The sequence below is a fragment of the Falco biarmicus genome, chromosome 12, assembly GCF_023638135.1.
Source record: "Falco biarmicus isolate bFalBia1 chromosome 12, bFalBia1.pri, whole genome shotgun sequence".
NCBI classification, from domain to species: domain Eukaryota; kingdom Metazoa; phylum Chordata; class Aves; order Falconiformes; family Falconidae; genus Falco; species Falco biarmicus.
Genome location: NC_079299.1, coordinates 24,061,914 through 24,081,019, shown reverse-complemented (window position 1 = coordinate 24,081,019; position 19,106 = coordinate 24,061,914). Strand labels below are relative to the sequence as shown.

At 38.9% G+C, this 19,106-nt stretch overlaps 1 long non-coding RNA gene across 1 annotated transcript; it reads right to left on the bottom strand.

Annotated features, from left to right (window-relative positions):
* Positions 1-15,230: 15,230 nt before the first annotated feature.
* On the bottom strand, positions 15,231-17,940 carry LOC130157341 (uncharacterized). The gene is made up of 3 exons (XR_008824813.1): positions 17,852-17,940; positions 16,004-16,103; positions 15,231-15,557 (listed from the first exon to the last, which is right to left on the bottom strand). It is a non-coding gene; the product is annotated as an uncharacterized LOC130157341 (long non-coding RNA).
* Positions 17,941-19,106: the final 1,166 nt, after the last annotated feature.

Sequence of the window (19,106 nt, the reverse complement as noted above, 5' to 3'; positions counted from 1 at the left end):
GAACGTTGTACCAGAATTTATCAGATAAGTTCTGGTACATAACATTTGGTGCACAGTTTGAGATTGCATATACACTGACCAGGTGGTGGGAGAGATTTTCTTGTACTTTTAAAATTGCATTTTAACTGTTTAACTTTTGCTTTGTGTGAAAATAGTCTGAAAATGTAGAAGTGAGAAGTGGTTTTGTACCAAAACATACCCCTCGCTATTCCCCCCCTCCCAAATATTTGGCTGCAAAATTTTCAGTTTCTGTGCCCTTGGCAGATGTCTTCATCCTGACTCCTAGCACCTTACCCTTTAAGATTTAAGATACTGTATTAAACAATCAGATTCAAAGCAAATTTTTATGTTTTCTTTTGTCCCTAAGCAGTCTGCATGAATCTTTTATGTTTTCTCTTGTACCTAAATCAGTCTGATGCTGAACCTTTTTCTGAAGTGAACAAGAGAGTTAGTTCCCACCATTGTGAATAAAGGCTGTACCGTATCCCAGGGAACAGAGATCCTGGTTTCATAATGAGTGGTACAGGGCTGGCACTTTTGTGCGGGATAGATACAAGCCTTATTTCTTATGGTACTATAACCTTCTTGCCTATGGTGTTGTATAGGAATCACAAAGTCAGACCAATCCCTGTGCACAAAAAAGAGATTTAACACATCATTAGACATTGGCATTTTAAAATTTGGGGCTATAATTTGCACTGTATCCTGCACAGTAATTTTGCTTTTCTCTATCTTGTTTTTTATCCAAATTTTCTGTGCATTTCTCTTGCCGTCTTCTGCCTTTCAGTGTGTTTCTACTGCAGCATCTGTGCATTCAGCCCCTGGCAGCCCCTGAATGTCAGTGCTACAAAGGAGCTGGATCCCCTTAATTTTACTTCACCAGCTCTCTTGTAGAGGCTGACAGCTGACACACACAGTGAGGGGAAAGAGCAGCATGAACGTTAGTGTGAACGTGAGCATGCCATGCATTACCAAGAACAATATTGTCTTTGCTTTGTTAAAAACTTATTCATAAATGCAAAACATCAGGGTCCCTCACATCACAGGTGCAGTAAATAAGTGTACTGCCTCACAAACAAACTTTTCCCTCTTAGCTTCTTGCTTTTTCCTTCCGTTCCCTAAACAATGTTCAATTTCAAAAATTTCTATCATGTTTAGCATAGTATACATAAAAGAAGTAAAGCATCTCCAAGGTCTGTGTGATGCTACAAGTGTAACTGCAATGATCCCAAATGTACAGCATTCTTTTCCGTTGTACTTGGGTTTTTATACCATCATCAGTTCCGTAGCTCCATCTTCCAAACAGGTTTCTCAGTGAAGCATCTCCTGCCAGCTCTAGTTAGTGACTTTCAAAAGAGCATTTATTGCTGGTGTCTGTCTTGTCTTTCCCCCTGTCTATGTGGTTGCCCATTGGCAAGTCAAAGATGTCATGTTACTCCTTGGTGTTATCTTGTAGCTCTGCCAAGCTCTGATATGCACTTTCCCTTTCCAATACCAGCAAGGAGATCAGCTTTTAGCGGTGAGCACCGAGCTCCCATTTCAAGTGTCTGCTACAGTCTTTGTCCCCTTTTCTTGCCAGTGACTCCACCACGCTTCCCTTTCTAAAGGTTTAGATTTCTGGTTTGGGACCTTGATAAATACCCTTTTAAATCATGTTTTGCTCACTGTGGAATGAAACCAGGAGAGCACATTGTGTCAGTGCTATGTACTTTGCACAGCTATTCCATCTACAGGTTCAGGTTTGTGTATTAATAAAAATTCTGAATGAGCTGCCTACTCAGGCAGTGGAGCTGGGAGACAAGAGCAGATGCCTACCTTGGAAGGCGGCTCACATCTTTTAACCAGAAGAAGCAGCAGCTACATTTCCTGGGAGCACTCCTGGTACATTGTCCATGCTACCTTTATGATAGATGGTCAGGATTTATTTATCCATAGTGAGTGAGATCTCATTTTTTATTAACCCAAATGAAAAAGGAATTTATTGCTTTCTGTAGCAAAATCTACTATTGTATCTATCATGTTGCACATCAAGCAAAAATTTTTGCATTCCAGTTACTGACAAAGAGCAGAGGGATGTTGTATGAATCCTCTTGAGCTGCTAGTTTAAATCCTTTCAGCCTATTCTGGAATTTAGTTGGGAAGTACCTGAGAACATTTCCCTAAATTCTGCTCCTTTGTTGTTAAAAAAAAATATAAACATGGAAAAATCAAAAGATGCCAGGTGAGGTCAATCCTCATTTTACTGTACAGTTTGTTCCCTTTGGCAAAATTAATGTAAGTACAATAGTGCAGAATATGCGGTTCTACCCGAGAAAGGAGTATGTTGGAGTCCGTGCTCAAAATCTTAGAGCAAAACAATTGGAAAAAGTCTGAACAGAGGTGGTTGTGGGGGTTTATGTTGTTGTTGTTTGGATTTGTCTCTACAGATTGTAAATTGCAATATCAAGATATGCCCTGGGTGTCTTTTTCCACCAGAAGAGTGGTTCTGTGCAGGCATTAGACACATGTATTTTTTTGATATGTGAAGTGGAATCTCTACTAGCCTTCCATTATGGAGATTACAGAAGTCTTATCTGTGTATTTTACTTGGCTTTGAGCATCAGTGCTCTTGAAAAGCGGTATTTCAGTGGACAAGGATTGTAACTTGGAACATTTCAGCCGCTTTTATCTTAGCTTTCATGGTAATTATTGCTTTGTATTATTATCTTATATCTGGCAATTTATCATTTCATATGCAAGATGTTTTTGTGACCAGGTCTGATGCTGAAACAGAACTAAGGGAAAGTACAAAGAACATTGCTTCAAAACAAATTTTATTTCATAGTCATATATATATGTAAGACCCTTCTGGAACTTAATGCAATATTTTCCTCTGATGTCAAGTTTTCAGTCAGCTGTGTACATTATACAATTCCTTTTGGCCACAGAAACATATATTTCTTATTTTAAGATGACTATTTTTTTTCAGATACCAAACCCCCATTTTTAATTTTTATTTTTGATAGTGCCTAGAGGCTAAATTCAGAATTGGGCTTTTGTGTGCTACAATACAGAGCCATATTATGAAATGATGGATTCTGCTTCAAAGAATTAACAGTACTGAGGGGAAGATGGGAATTTCAGTTAATCTCAAATGTAGGGAGAAATGCTATTTTAAAGGTTTCTGAACCATTTCAGCTTTTAATGTCCCAGTATTACCTGTCTTATCAGTGATAAATGATTAGCACTTCATACTTTTGCAAAAGGACTTACAGACCTTGCCTTATTCATTTGTATTTTCCAAATGATGGATTATGATAGGAGTCCTTCAATGTTTGGTGCTAGAACAAACACTGAATCAAACCTTTTTCATGGAGAGAGATATGCTGAAGCTAAGAACAAAAGAGCTACATAAGCCATTGGTAGGAAACTTATTCACTGTTTAATACTTTGGAGTTATGCTTCTTATGCAGAAAAGTCTCACCGACCTCAGGGGGACAAAATTACTTATGGGAATAAGTTCACTTTGTTTCTGTGTATTGGTGTAAAAAAAGAATTATCTTCTGAAAATATAGAAAGGGTTCATACACTGCCCCCCTAAACCAGCAGCATTCTGGGCATTCTTGGTAGTGAACATTAGGCATAAACCCAAATTGCTGACAATGATTTAAAATAGAAACTTTTCCTGGATAATAGGAAAAGTAAAAAAACCCACCCACATGATAAATAAAGTGTAATTTAAATCATTAGAATACATTGTGGAAAGTATTTATAATTAAATTCTGAGGTGCTGCCAGCTTTGTGCTAATTGGACAATCTTACTTCTCCTGTAAATAGACAGATGGATGCCACACTTCATCAAACACCAGTTCTTATTAGTAGTAGCTGGTGTATCAATCAATATTTGCCCAGCTGAGAATAGAATTTGAAATATCAATGCACAGTTCAGCCATATAAACATCCGAATCACAGTCCTGTTGATAAAAAGTTTGTGTTATAAACTGTATTTTCTAAAATCAAATTGTAAATATTGCATTCAAAGTGTCATTTTACTTGTCTTTAAATCAGTGAAAACAGGAAAAGAAAATAACTAAGCCATGAATGATGACTTTGACATCTTAGCAGAAAGTGTTTTTGCAAAATTTAGGTGTTAAACTGCTGCTAAGCAAAGTGTTAGCCGGATGGCATGTGACTGGAGGCAGTAGTATTCACAGAACTCCTGTTCTGCCAAGTAAAGAGTGCTAAAAGATGTTGTGTATCAAACCTCGGTTAGCAGTTCTCAAAGCTGACTCTAATTTCTAGTGCTATTCATAGCAAGTCAGATGTCTTATACTGAAAAATTCCACAAGGATGAGGAGTCCCGCAAGTCTTTGTTAAATATTTTGTCAAGGAAAATTGTCAGAGATATCAGACACTACAAAATGAGTGCCTGCTTCCAAAGAGTAAGTGTGAAAGAAAAACAGGATGGTATATACACGTTATACCCTATATAAAGCAAAAAGAGATAAAAATGAGCTTTTAAGCTGAATCAAAATATATAGGATAAGCTGGGCATTTGTTCACTGTTAGTAACATTCGACCACAAATAAAGGAGGTAAGAAATACCATATTCTAAAAGCATTCAAGGAATCAACATTGACATAATGATCTAATCATTTATTATCTGTTCCCTAAGTGCATTCTTTTAAAATTATTTCAGCTGCCATCATTATTGACATTAGCAAGAAAAATCTCAGACATAACTGCTGTTTGGGTGAGAATCGCCTGCAGAGAGGGCTGCATTGAACCATATGCGCTCAATGAACTCTCAAATTAACGCCTAAGTGAAACCTGAGGGATACCTAGACTGAACTGCTGAGGGCTGAATATGCTCTAGAGAATAGTGTTACATCGCCGCCATAGAAGTGTTTATGTGACAGGTTAAATGATAATATTTTAGTAGTAGCTATTGTATTACATATTATTGCTGTGAGTCAGAATTCAATTATTTATCTTTAAAACAAATTCTGTAAGTTTCATTTTTTAAAGGCTAAAATGATACTTGGAGATGAGAAACTTGCTGGATTTTTTTGTATTGGGTGATCAGTTACAGGAGTGTTTTATTTATTCTGTATATCAGTGGTCAAATTTAGACATTAAGAAAACAAGCGTTTTGGTGGTTTTTTTAGGAAACTAGTGATTTATTCAGACCTAAGTATAAGGGAGCTTTGCAAACCATGCAGCAAGGTCTCTTCGTTCGTCACTCTGTGCATTTCCTCTATACAGAAAGCAATGATCTTCTGCATGAGGAGCTAATGGCCATTAATAATGGCCTCTCGGCAAGACCATATTTTTATATAACTGAGATGAACTGGGGTCAGATTCAGTGGTAATCAGCACTGGCAAAGGAAAGACATCATTATGAGAAATAAGGTCAAATTACTTAGTGAACTGCATTGAAAGAAGTAGGCTCCTGGAACCAGAAATAACTGTCGTCTTGTGGATTTTTTTGCATCTTCATCATGAAAAACAGAAAATAACCCCTCCATCTTCTGGAAGGTTATAGCTGAATGAGTTTCTGGTTCTTCTTAGATGCGCATAAGATGTGGAGATTCAGAATTCTCTCTCGTTTTTGTTTTTTTTTTTTAAAAAAAAACAACCAACAGCCAACAGAACTCTAAAGTAGGAGGAATACTTAGGAAAATATTCTGAGAAAAATAATAATGAACTTTTTTATATATAAAAATTCAGATTTCTCTTAATCAGTTGTAGAACTATGCTTATCATGTTTGAGTATGGATTCAGGTAGGCTGGCTAAAAAAAGCCATGTTCAGATTTGGAACTATTTGTGGATGTGTAAATATCTGTTGCAGTGTTTGAAGTTGTGTATTTGGATAGCTCGTTGAATCGCAAAAGGTCCATTTTACAGAAGATGCAGTACCATACGGTTATGCAGTCATCTCCTATTTGGTGCCCCACTGCAGTTGCTTTATGATCAAAACACAGGTGTCCTTGGGTCTTGGGAATTATGTCAAGTCCCTGCAGATGCTGCATTGTGGTATGTGACAGCTGGGGGGAGAACCCTCACTGTCAGTTGAGAAGAGAAACCCTTCCTTGCCTCACCAGGTTTCTTCTCCTGTCTGTGATTACTGTGGAGACAATGCAGAATAAAGTGGGGCGATGCTCTTGGGACACCTGAGATTAAGGAATTTCCTAGAGGAAAGTACACAGAAAAGCTTGCCAAGGGTGAGGTGATCTTTTTCTGTTGGAATTCCCTGTGGGTCCTAAGCAGAGAAACATGCTATTGGCCACATGGACCACTAATGGAACTCAAAACATCCAACGTAGGTGCTTTACTTCTCTGTGTAGTCTGGGTGAAAAGTTAAATAGCAAAAAAAAAAAAAATCAGTTGTTTTGTGTTTTTTTTCCCCCCAGATCTAGTATACAAAGTTTAACTGCTGGAAATGCCCCCCAAAAGATGTGACGTGGCCCTTTTCAGGGATTTTCTTTTGCAAGGTTTTACAGCTTGGTGCTCTGCACTGCACTAAGATTGTTGGCACAGTGAACTTTGCAAGCAGCTGCTCTGGTTGGAGAATGCACAGCTTCCTCCTCTTTGCTGGTGCTTCTTTCTCATAACTCTCCTGGTGGAAGAAAAAGAGAAAGCATTTTTGAATTATCTTCAAGGACAGCGGAGAGGGATTGGGGGAATGAGTTTGGCTTAGCTTGAAGGCTCTTAGGCAGCAGGATCAGAGGCCCCATCTCTGTGGGGCTTGGGAAGCCTGTAATGTCTGGAAGGTGGGTCATGTCAAACATGCTTGAAAGATAGTGCCATGAGTGGCATACTTAGATATGGAAAAGTGTTTCTCTGCTGTCTTGGGCACCTTAACCCCCAAAGGCTTGAGAAAATGTTTTTGCTTACACCCTGCCCCAGCACATACCCCATTTCACAGAGGTATCTCTTCTGGGATGTAGATCAGGCTCCTAGTTCCTCCTTTGCAGGATTTTCAGCTCTTCTCATGCTCCAAGTTAAAGTATGCGCTGGGACAGTGTTCCCACATCTGCTCTTCTTTTTTCATGCAGTTCTGAAGCATCCTCAGGCTGCACTAGCATGGAAAGTAGAGGATGTGACTTTATACACTCCCAGGAAAAGCAGAGAACCAACATTTCGCAAAATAGGCGAGTGTTCTGACCATTTGATTATTGGGTGAACGGAGAATATAATTTTCTGAAGCAGAAACTGAGCAATTGCATGCCAACACTTAGAGGGCTGGAAGAAAGGGCAAGCTGAGAAAAAGTAAGGTGAAAGACTTGACAGGAGCAAAATTAGGTGCTGACATGTCTCCAGGGTGAGATGAGAAATTTTGCAAATGCCTGTGGCACCTGGCTGTTGACACAGACACTCACAGAAATCTTTAAGCACAAATTCTTCCTCCAGTGAATCTTTATATCTCTGCTAGAATAGGTAATATTTTGTGCTTATGGGATTTACAGCATTTCCTTTTCGGAAGGCCTTTAATAACTGCCTCTTCCATACCCGTAGGAAACATCAAGAGTTATTTATTACAGTCTAGGAAATGCTAAGATACGTGGCTGCGAGTCTTAAATATTTGTATTTATTACCATTTATCTAGCCACAATGTTAAAGTACAATGTAACCAAGAAGTTGCAGAATAAGGCGGCACTGGAGTCCCTGAGATCAATTTACTCGTGCAAGCAGAATACGTCCCTGGGCAAAGGGACACTGATTCCTGACCAGCAATTTAATCTCAATTTTTAAGGGATACAGTAAGAACTAAGGGAAACTTAGCCCATATAGAAAGGAAGGAATTTCTCACTGGGCAGCAGTTAAGTATGCTACACCAAATATTGCATTTTGTGAAATCCGGTCTTTACAAACCAATTGCAAATTGTAATCTTTGGGCTTAAATGTTTTTCAGTGCTATCTAGCCACAGAAAACAACACAAGCCTCTCCCATAAAAATTAAGTGTAAGCTTTTGGGTTTAAGTATAACCATTTAAAAATCATGAAGTACAACTTGTAATTAAGCAGTTAAACTGCAAAGTGGAAGTAATTACCTAATATAAGAAATAAAAAAAAGAAACAACTGTGAAAAGAAACAAGACATTAACTAACTGTGAATACATTTAAGATGGAAACTAATTGAAAGCTGCTTTGTTGTGGGAGAAATGTCATTCTGAACCAGCTTCTCAACAGAACTGCAGGGGCAGCCAGCCTTCAATTTTTTTAAAAGCTTGCCAAGATTATGACTCAAATAACTTGGCTGCCCGAAATAGTAGAGGAATGGTCTCTTATCTGTTAGAGGTCCTTGTCAAGCCTATAATCTATGCATTTTGTTTCTTCCCAAGTTCTTTACACCAATAGAAGACTAGAAGAATAATACAGAATTACACGTGCTAAATAGAGCATTTAGACTGGGCTCTACTAACTAGGTTTCTTTACAAAACTTATTAATGTCATAATGCTTTCCAGAAATTAAATGTCTCCTTTTTTTGTAGAACAATACTTATTTAGTCAGATCTATTCTGCGCTTACTGTATTGTATTTTCCTTTTTCTAACCACATCTGAAGAGAATAAATCCTTTCCCTTTGTTCTTCCATGCACACAGCTTTCAAAAACAGAAAGAAAAGAGTACCATCAGAAAATGAAATAGAGTTCACCTTCAAAGTACTGCATGAGACTGGAAATAAAATAATTCCATTTCATGGAGTGATAGATTTTCAATGCTTTTTCTATCTTCAGATTTACTGCCATGTCAGAAAAGTAACTTGAAATCTACAGCAAGGAAAAGGAGGGGAAGATATTTGTACTCCCTTCCTGAATGTAATATCACCAAATACCTTGAGTTTCTAGATTATTGGTTCATTGGATGCAGCAGAGATTTCCTTTGACTTTTGACCTTTTGTGTTTCAGAAAGCCTGAGTCAGCAAAAACTCCTTTCCAACCACACAAATGCTATCAGTTTAGAAGAGCTTCTTGGCCTTTAAACACAACCAGCACATGACAGAGCCTGAGTTTTTCTGAAATACAAATACATGGCTTTGAATCACTGAGTGTAATACATATTGCACCACTTTAGAAACATTCTGGGCTAGACAAAAAATAGAAATCCTCTTTCATTTTCACTTCCATGGATTTCAGTGAGATAACTAAATTTATCAGAGGAACTGAGAGGACAGTGTTATCCATTCTGCTTGACGTCTTTCAAACTGCAATTAAAGAACTGAGTGTCACTCTGATACGAAATATTAAACCATGCTTGCCCCAAGTCTTACCTGAATTTATACTAAAAAGAATACATTTTGCAAGATCTGAGAACCTCAGATGCAAAAAGGTGCTGTACGAAAATCTTCTGTGTAATTTTGAAAGGCTTATTTGATCTGTAAATCTGTCTAGAAGTATGATTCATGCTTGAATGGAAGTTTCACCAACCGCATGTAAAACCCAGTAAAGTCTCTGGAAACTAAATGCATGCGATGATCCCATTTCCTACTTCTAGTGCCTCCCATCCCATGTAATTCTTATGTAGGTTGACAAGAGGCTTCAGCAGTTTCCTGAAACTTTAGGTGCTGAGGCCAGTGAAAGGTGATTGGGACTTACAACTTTTTAGAGGCACCTGACTACCTTTGTGGATGTGACAAGTAAGCAAAGTTTGTGTATCCAGCTCTACTCTGTTCATTGCTAGCTCTCTTCCATTCCTTTCATTGCAGCTACAAACGCAGCAGTCTGTTATCCCACGGTATTCACCCTCCCCTGGAGCAAAGTCTTCCGAAGAGCAGGGCTGGTGGTGCAGCCAAGATGCTGGTGGTTTGTGTGTGGGGTTAAACTGCACGATGCAGCACAGCCCAGAGGCACCCAATGCAGCTCTTGCCACAAGAATGTGGTAGCTGGTTTAGTGTACTATTTCTGACATAAGCACTCTCAGCCTCAGGTAGAGAGCTGCACCAGAAGCTAACAGTGATAACTAGATAAGGAAAACTAATAGACACTGAAGAAGGCCAGCAGGGAGTACATTTCATCCAAAAACTACCTTGAGGACTCAAGTAAGGCTTGAACGATACAACAACCTTGAATAAGACAGCTGTACTGGACTGTAGGAGTTGACTGAAATTTTGAAGGCAACACAAAAGTCTTTAAATATACTAAAATCACTGTAGGAACGATACCGATGGTATGGAACCCTTACATCTTCATATCTCCTTGAGGGGATTAGACATTTTTCCTTCCACGAAAAAAAAGAGACAGAGAAGCTGTTTTCTAAATTTTCAGGGACTGTGAGTTGCTCTACGTTGAGTCAGAAACCCCAGTTTCAGCTTTGCTCCTTAGTGATTGGGCTAATACAATACATGAATTCAGGAAATAAATGGTATGAACAAATAACATAAAAATAATATTCCAAGACATCCTCCATAAATATTAGCAGAAATAGGAAAGAAAGCATCTGTATAACAGTTGCTTACAAATTCTGTTCACACACGGAGAGATATATACACATACATGCCATAGCTGATCTGTCTGAAGATACTGTCTGCAACTACGTGTATTTCCTCAGAATTTTATAGCAAGATAATTCAGCCAGACATTATTCTTGGCACACATGTGCTTAATACTGTAAATTCAATACAATACAGTAAATATCTGCATTTTTGCCAGTCTTTGAAATTAGAGTTTGCTGTGAGCTGGTCCATGATCTGGAGCACTTAATAATATACAGAAGGGCTCTGCTGTGTCAGTGTGCTGTGTTACAGAAGTTGTTAAATAAATTTCTCTAATCCCCAGTTACAATGCAGAGTACTTGTGGCTGGAAAATTGCAGCTGTTTGGTATTACTCAGCTGCTCCTCCCACTGTTCATAAACAAATAACATCATGGCATCCTGATAAGGCACAATGCATGAGTGCTGCAGCTACAAAACTGAGAGAAAGACTGAGATGCAAGTTCTCCTGTATACCTGGGTTTCTTGAGTAGGATTATTCTGACTTAACATCCATACTGGTGTTGACAAGGTATGAGAGGTACAGCGTACAGCCTGACCGTGCTCATTTTCTAATAATGGAGAGTTCCCTTTGCTGGAGCTTTAATTTCTCTGGATTTTGTGTGTCTCTCCCTATGGGGCATGGGGTGGAGAGTGCCAGTGGGATACTGTGCTCTCAGGTGAAGATCCTTGTGGTGCGGTGCCCTATCATGTCATGTTCCTTGATGTAAAGCAACACGGTGGTTTTCTACTACTCCCACATGCTTAAGCCAGGCACGGCGGCTTCGCGTGCTAAAAGTTTGCGTAGACACATGTTTTATCCTGTGGGATCAAGACAGTTGAATGAAGACGAGGTAATGTGCTATGCACACGTGGTGTACAGCCCTTGCTGTGAGAGAGAGGACCTTTTGCATTTATCTTATAGTTGAAGTGTTTGACTTAGCAAATCTGGCCTGGGGTGAGAGAATTCTTGTTGGTCAGTTTGGGTTCTATTCTTGCACAGGGCAGCTGTGGTTGTAGGTCATCATAAAAATGAACAGACAAATTGGGAGAGCGCTATTATAATCTGCAAGAGAGAACTAAATATGAAGTATTCTTCCACCAGTGGAGGAATAACTACCAGAGATGGTGACTAGTACAGCAAATTCACATTAAGTTAACACAATTATGGTATAATATAAAAGAAAAGCAGAGAAATTATTCTTATGCACTTGGCAACAGTGAACCGGCCTGTGTACTGAATCCTCAACAGAAATACTGATTTTTGGAAGCATGTTTTTTTCAAAGAAATGATTAATACAGGCAGATACTAGTAATGAGACTGAAGAGTTAGAAATTATAATTGTCAGAGAGGAAGGAGTCTAGGGAAAAAAAAACCCACCTTCAGTCTAGAGAGTGGAAATGTGATAATGTCTACGAATGCATAAAGAGTTGAGTAGCTGCCTATTGTTTTCATTAGTTGGTGAGAACTGAGGAATTATTGGATTTAAACTAGAGCATGGAAAATTTCATCAAGGCAAACTTTAATAGGACAGAAGATGAAGTCCCTAGGATTGTAGTCATTGCAAATATCTAAGGCCAGAGATAACAGCTGTCCTGGTGTATAAGGGTCTTGTCCTTGTTGATAAATGTCTCTGGTTATGGGAGTTTTAGTGTAATCGCTATGCAGAAAGACTGTGCTGCTCCTTCCTATCTTCTTGTCTGGTAGTTGACAGCCTTGCCTCTTACCTGGATCTCTTCATCCACTTTTTATTCCCCCTCCAGAACAATGCTGAGAGAATACTTATGATTCCCCAAAACACAATTTGGAGAGCTTCTTACATGGGCTACATAAGGAATAGGGGAAGGTGGTTTTTTGTGTTCTGTTTATTTTATTTCCTGAATACTTCAGAAAAGGTGCAAGCCATAAATCTGAGTTAATATTGTTATGGATAACGATAAGATGTTTCAATAAGTGACACACACATACTCAGGTGGTGTAGATTGGCATTGTTGCATCTGGCCCAGAATGATCACAGATTGGTTCTCCGTACAGAGATACTGCATCTTCTGTACCTTCCACAATTTATCAGTGAGCAATAATCTGCTGATAAGCCTGTGAACGACAATCATGGCGAATAAGAATTAGAGATGGAAAAATAAGATAGCTGTCCTTTAGTGATTCAGGTTTTTTCCCTTACTGAATATTCTTCAGAGTTCTCTCTCCATGTAATCTTTAATTAACTGAAGCCAGGAAGCTTCCACTTTTTCCCTTGGGAGTTCCTAGAGGCCATGAGACCTTCACTGTCAAGGAATTGTTACAGTCTCTCGGCAAGAATCTCTTCTCAGCTGTACTAATGCAACACCTCATTAATTTGAGAGAAAGGGGCACCTACCTAGCTAAGTGCAGGGCTGGTCTTCCAGCTTTTGCTTTGTCTTTTTTTTTTTTTTTTCTTCTATAATTGATAAAGACTTTCTATCACTCCTCAGTCCCTGTAGCTAGCAATTTCTCATTCTGTTTTGCTGCCTTTACCTTTTTTTCTGTCAGCTTTAACTTGTCTTCTGCAGTCTTCATTGGTTCACTCCCTTCATCTCCATTTCCATTAGATCTTTGAGCTGTCCTTACGGAGTCATGTATTTCACTTCTAATTGATTGCGTTTTTCTGTGCCAGTGAGACTATAGCCTGTTATGCATTAATTAGTGTCTTGCAAGATTCTTCGAGCTGCATCAACACTCAGAGATTCTAAATGTTTCTTCTTGTCATAGCTGCATCAGGTTTTTACATCATTATTTTAATCAAATTTTCCATTTGAAATGTCTGTGTGAGGGTCTCTGGGACCATTCCATGGAGCACAAAATTGGAGTCGCTGCATTAGCCATGCCAGTATCTTGGGTTGGTCGAGCCCTGTCGTAGTAAGCACTCTGTGTAAAGCATTATCCCCCTCCTGGGAATCTGTAAGAGCTTGCATTTTCATTTTTTTAAAAATCAAATTAGCTTTTTATACTACTTGTTCTAGATGAAAGCCTAAAAGATGTGTTGCCTGTGGAGTCCAATCCCAGAAGGCAGAAAAGAACTGAAAACGTGTCATTTTTAAATACCATGTTTCTGCAGTGAACTTTGTGGGCTTTTTGGTCTGCCTAATGTTTTTTGTATGTTGTAAACGCCTTTGATCAACAGCCTTGATGCTTCATACCCCCAGCCTGAGACACAAATAGCTCTGTTGGCACAGGAGTTTAGGAGCTAAGGAAAGGTAGCCTATTGATCTGATGGTGCACAGCATTAAGTGAAATTATAAACCTTTGTATAAGCAAGACCTGCACAGCATTCTAAGCTGTAGATAGCTCTTGCTCTAAACTCACGCTTTCCTGCTTCTGAACAGCCCTGATAAAGGACATATTGATAAAGTGACTAAAGAATTGTATAAATTCTAGCGTTCTTATGATCTAAACATTGTTATGGAAAACTGACAGTGCTTTTAAATCTGTGTCAGTGCATACCACAATAAGAAAAACTTATTGTCTGTCTGTCTCCAAGGCTAAGCACTTAAATGATCAATAGAATTTACTGACTAGGAATTTTTCATCTATAACATGAGTAGTAAGAGCAAGAGAAGGAAAATTCAGAATCTCCTTGCATCTCCAGAGAAGAAAAAGTCATCTCACAAAATTATAATATCCTTAGGTCCTTTTGAGATTAGAACTCAGGTTTTTGTTCTTAGGGTGGATTTGATCTGGGCAAGAACAGCTACTTTTGCTACCTCACCCTGGCAAGATTTTTTCTTAATCACTCTTCATTCAGGCTAAGAGCATAAAGAACTGCTTGAACACATTAAAAAGAAAAAGAGGGAAAAGTATAATCAGTTTTAGATTCAGGTAATTGACAGTGCTCTACTCCTTTTTCTGATTTGTGTTATTATTATACATGAATCTCACAAGAAGAAATGAAGAAAACCCCAGTGAATCTTTTTCTTTTTTTTTTTTTTTTGGGGGGGGGGGAAGTATTTTATATTTTACTTTTTTATTATGGGAAAATAACTCTAGTATTAAAAAGCTAATGTTTTGTTGCATTTGGGAGTTGTTAATGGATTTCTCTCTTTGATTTCACCCTTATGATGAGAATTCTGAATGGGTTAACTAGTTAACCTCTACAAATTCTAGTTTTGTCATGCAGCTATATGATATTACCTCTAGAAGAAAGAGTTATGTCACAGATGGGTGCCCCTCAACTTAATTAATATTTGTTAAATGAGCCTGACCATAAAAAGGAAATCACAGGGAACACGGAAAGGCATTGCTTTAGAAAGTTTGCAAGCGTCTGGAACAATTTTGCATCTTTGTCAGTCTTCAAGGTCATGTGAGAAAGCTCGAGGCTTAAGAAAGTTGGAGGGAACAGCTGCGGTTTTTGAAAACAGTAAAGGCAAACTTGAAACGTAGTTTTATCAAAGCTTGGCTCTTTCCCTATCACAGACAGTAGACGCCACTAATCTCTTCCTTTTGTTTAAACAGATGCTATTTGCTTGGCAAGTAGCTGAATTTTAAATGCACAAAATTGTTATACAAAGGGAGAAATCTTGACTGGAGGTTAGAAACAGAAGGTTAAGTTCAAGAAAATTTCAAGAGAAAACCTTATTTTCTCTAACAAGCTATGAAGTACCTCCCCCCCCGGGAAATACACATTTTGATATTTTTCAAAATAAAAATGTTTGGGGTTTTGTTTTATTTTTTTTAAGTGGCCAAATACAATGATGATATTAGGTAGTTAATAGTTGAACTCTGTAGGTAGATTTTGTTTACCTAAGCGTATTTGATACTAGTCAAAGAGGAGGAGGGATAATAAATTCTGCCTCGGTCTCCCTTTGGTGTAGCAATATGCAGTTCCTTTTAGCAGTACAGATCCTTCTTACTAAGCTAAGCAGCTTCCCAAGCTAAGTCAGATTGATCAGCATTCAGTGGCAGGGAGGCACAGGCTTTTTGGGTCATTAATTGTCTACAGCATATTCAGGCTCGGTTGTTTTTCTTCATTTTATGAGGGTGGATGGGAAACCTTTTCTTCCTACATGAAGAGTGGCTACCCTTGAGATGGATCTCAGCCACCGTCTGCAGCTTTCTTGTAAGTCAACCAAAGCCTATGAGCAGGGAGGTGGCATGAAAATGGTAAATGGTATGGAGTCCTGATTCAGCACAAAGCTTCTGGACAGTTTTTTCATGGCTTATGCAAAAAAAAAGCCAACAACCCAAACCAACCAAACCAATTTTCTTTGTATTGCAAATGGAGTGATTAATCAGTTCCCAGTAGCTGTTTGATAACTTATCAATAGCTGCTATTTTTGAAGTCAACAGTGAACGGGCCTAAAAGCTGGTTCCACCTAAGCGCACAATTCTTTCTTTGAGCACACAAAATGCATGTGGCTGAATATGACGTGGAAGTATGGGTTCCATCTGATCTGCTCAGCTCAGGAAGGTTTCAGGGCTGAGGAATAAAGTTTCTTGCTAGCGTGGTGTTTTGCCTCTAACTAGCCCTTCAACTTCTCAGATCTAAACACAACAGATGGTACCTTCAGCAACACCGTACCTCTTTAGCATCGTGCTGAGTCTTTGGTTCAGTAGGGGGTCTCGGCACTGAGTTCTGCAGTGCTCTACCTTTTTTTCTTTTCTCCAGATAACTTTCATTTCTGTCAAGACAACATATTTAGTCAGTTATGGCTACTGAGATCACTAACAGAAGTGATTCAGTGACACCCCCAGTTTTGAATCTGATTTCTCTTTAGTACTTTGTTAACAGAAAACAAAGAAAAAACTCTAAAACCCAGTTCCCTCTGTTCTTATCTTCACTCTGAATCCCGTACTCCCCCAAGATGAGTTCTTTTCACTCCCAGCTTTCTTCTGCTCTTCGCATAGGTAGACAGCTGCTATAACACATTTCGAGAAGAGAGATATATGTGATGGAATTGGGGAAGGTTAGCAGTAGAAAGGTAGTGCAATTTAATTCTTAAATTTGTTCTTGCTGTGCGGGTATCTTGTCCCTGGCACAACTCCACCTGTACAGCAGAATGTTAATTTTTCCTTGACTGACTCTAATTTGGCAGAGGCCACAACAAAGAAATGGATCCCTTGTTTTTCTGCTTCTGACATTTCTAGGACATTGTACCGAGTGATACCAGCATGGGGGTGAGATGGGAGAGACCTAACACTTTTGAAACGATTTGTCTTCTGTTACCGGAGATAAATTTTTGAGAATTGTTTTAGTACTTCTCTCTCTTGTGTTTATTGGGTTCTTCCTCAAGCTCTCAGTGAAAGCTTGCTTTCAGATCTTTCATTCTTAGGGATGGAAGTAAACATCTTTTGGATGTTTATTAATGTTAGTGATATTTAAATGCAAGTGCTTAGTTTTCCTTTTGTAAAATTAAATACCAGGTGTAATTTATAGGAAAATATAAGTAAGACTCAAACTTTCACTGTCCCCAGTTATCCGTTCCTTTTGGTGCTGTACAATGTATTTCACAATGAAAAGGAACCAAAACCTATTCCTTCATGTGTTATGCTTCCTTAAGTTTTATTAGACACTGTACTCAGCGTAGTCCTTGGATAAAACCTTAGAGTTAATTTCCTTTTGTCTTTCTCTAAGGACAGGTTGTCATTTATGACTTCTGCATCTCCTGCTGTTTATTGATAAATTCTTTTGTGGTGTGTTTTCACAATCAGCATCAGGTATGCTACTCTAAAACAAAATTGTGAAAATATTTCTGTTTGTCAGCCTGTGAATTTACTGAAGTGAAACTCGGCAACAGGAGACGTTTGTGTCAATATTCCTTCATTTCCTTTCTCTATTTTTGAGTTTCAATACGATGCAGTCATTTTTCCTATATTGCAATAACTTAAGCTCCACTTTAACAAGAATTCACTAGGAGGAAGTGTGTTTATGTATTGACCTTCACCTAGCAAAGGTCTGGGTTGCCCCCGGGAAGAACAGGTATTGATAAAGCTGTGTTTCTAAGAAATGATGCAATGAAGTGAGAACCTGCTTTCGTTTACTGGGGGTGTACCTCTTGATACTGTTCTGGTTTGCTCTGTAACCTGTCACTGGCAGCACTGTGGTTTTAGACAGCCCTGCAGGATTACGACTCTGCTTTATGGATCCTTGCACCCTGTGAGCTTTGGTATCCAGTTGGGCATTTCTTACCTGAGTTGAATTTTCCCCGTCAGTTCCTGAGCATCACTAGGCTGCTAGTTTTTTTTGTTTGTTTGTTTTTAAAAGCTGTAAGTAAATTTGGTATTCCTGTTCCTAAAATAGCCCTTGCTACTAGTTTACTAAAATTGCCTTGGTAGTAGTTTTCTTAAATTGCTGACCAGTCTGTCAAGGACTCAATGTTCATTCTTAATCTTGTAAGGACAATACAAATTGCTGTCATATCACCGGTACCTTTCCCATCTTGAATGCTCGTATCCTTTTCCAGCCTGTAGTCCCAGTCTTCCTTGTGCAGAGCTTCTGAAATGTGTCCTAAAAAACCTCAACAGAATGCAAGTAAAATAAATTGTACTACTTAATATTATAAAGTAATAATATTATATAGCATATAATAGTAAAATTATAATATTATAGAAAAGTTATATTTGACTTTCCTATAAAGAAAATTAAGAATCTCCAGGATCTAATCTTTCTTTTGATTTTATTTCAAAGGTACTTGTGAATTATTTGCTTATGGTTACAGAAAGCCTCAGGAGTTCATCCTGAGGTTCGCTTTCTCTCTGAACTACATGCTAAAGATTGTTCTTGGTTATTGCAGGCTTCTGGAAGAAATTCAGTCTCCTAATTCCTGCAAAACCAACTCTCTGATGTGGGGTTAGGGACAATGCTCTCTGTTATTCTTTGAACACATGTAGCTGGATACCTCTGAGTGTACCACAGTCCTTCAGCTTCAGAGGTTACCTGGCCCATACGTAGCAGTCCTATGACAGTTTTAAGGTATGCCTCTGCCTTGGGCTTCCTTGTCTTCACAGAAGACTGTTGCACCTGGGCTGGGTTCTTCGAATACTAGACAGAAAGAGGCTGGAGGACTTTAAGACCTGGCTAAGGATGACACGGTACAAATGCAAACTTTTGGGCCCCTCACTGCAGGGGGGACGCTGAGGGGCTGGAGCGTGTCCAGAGCCGGGCAGGGGCTGGGGACGGGGCTGGAGCACCAGGCTCACGGGGGGCGGCTGAGGGACCTGGGGGGGGTTGGCCTGGAGAGGGGGCGGCTCAGGGGGGACCTTATCGCTCTCTGCAGCTCCTGGCAGGGGCTGTGGGCAGGGGGGTCAGTCCCTTCTCCCAAGTAATATGCAATAGTGATACAAGAATTATTTACTTTAAAAAAGAAAGAAAGAAAGAAAAAAAAATACATAAATACCTATAGTGAAAAACAAGAAAGAATTTGAAAAACAGAGGATGTTAGTTAATCCTTACAGTAAACAAAACATGGCCTTGGGAGAAGGAATAAACACCATAAATGCATCAAGAAATAACAAGATAAGCTCAAGGAAACCCAAATGGTTAATGAGGCCAAACAGAAAATTACTGGAACTATGTGTGAAGTATCCTAGTTAGCATACTGAAAGATCCACCCTGAGCAAAGAAAGCCCCCTACTAACAAAGCCCCCTCCCCACAAAACATGGGTAGTGAAAATAAGGAATGTGG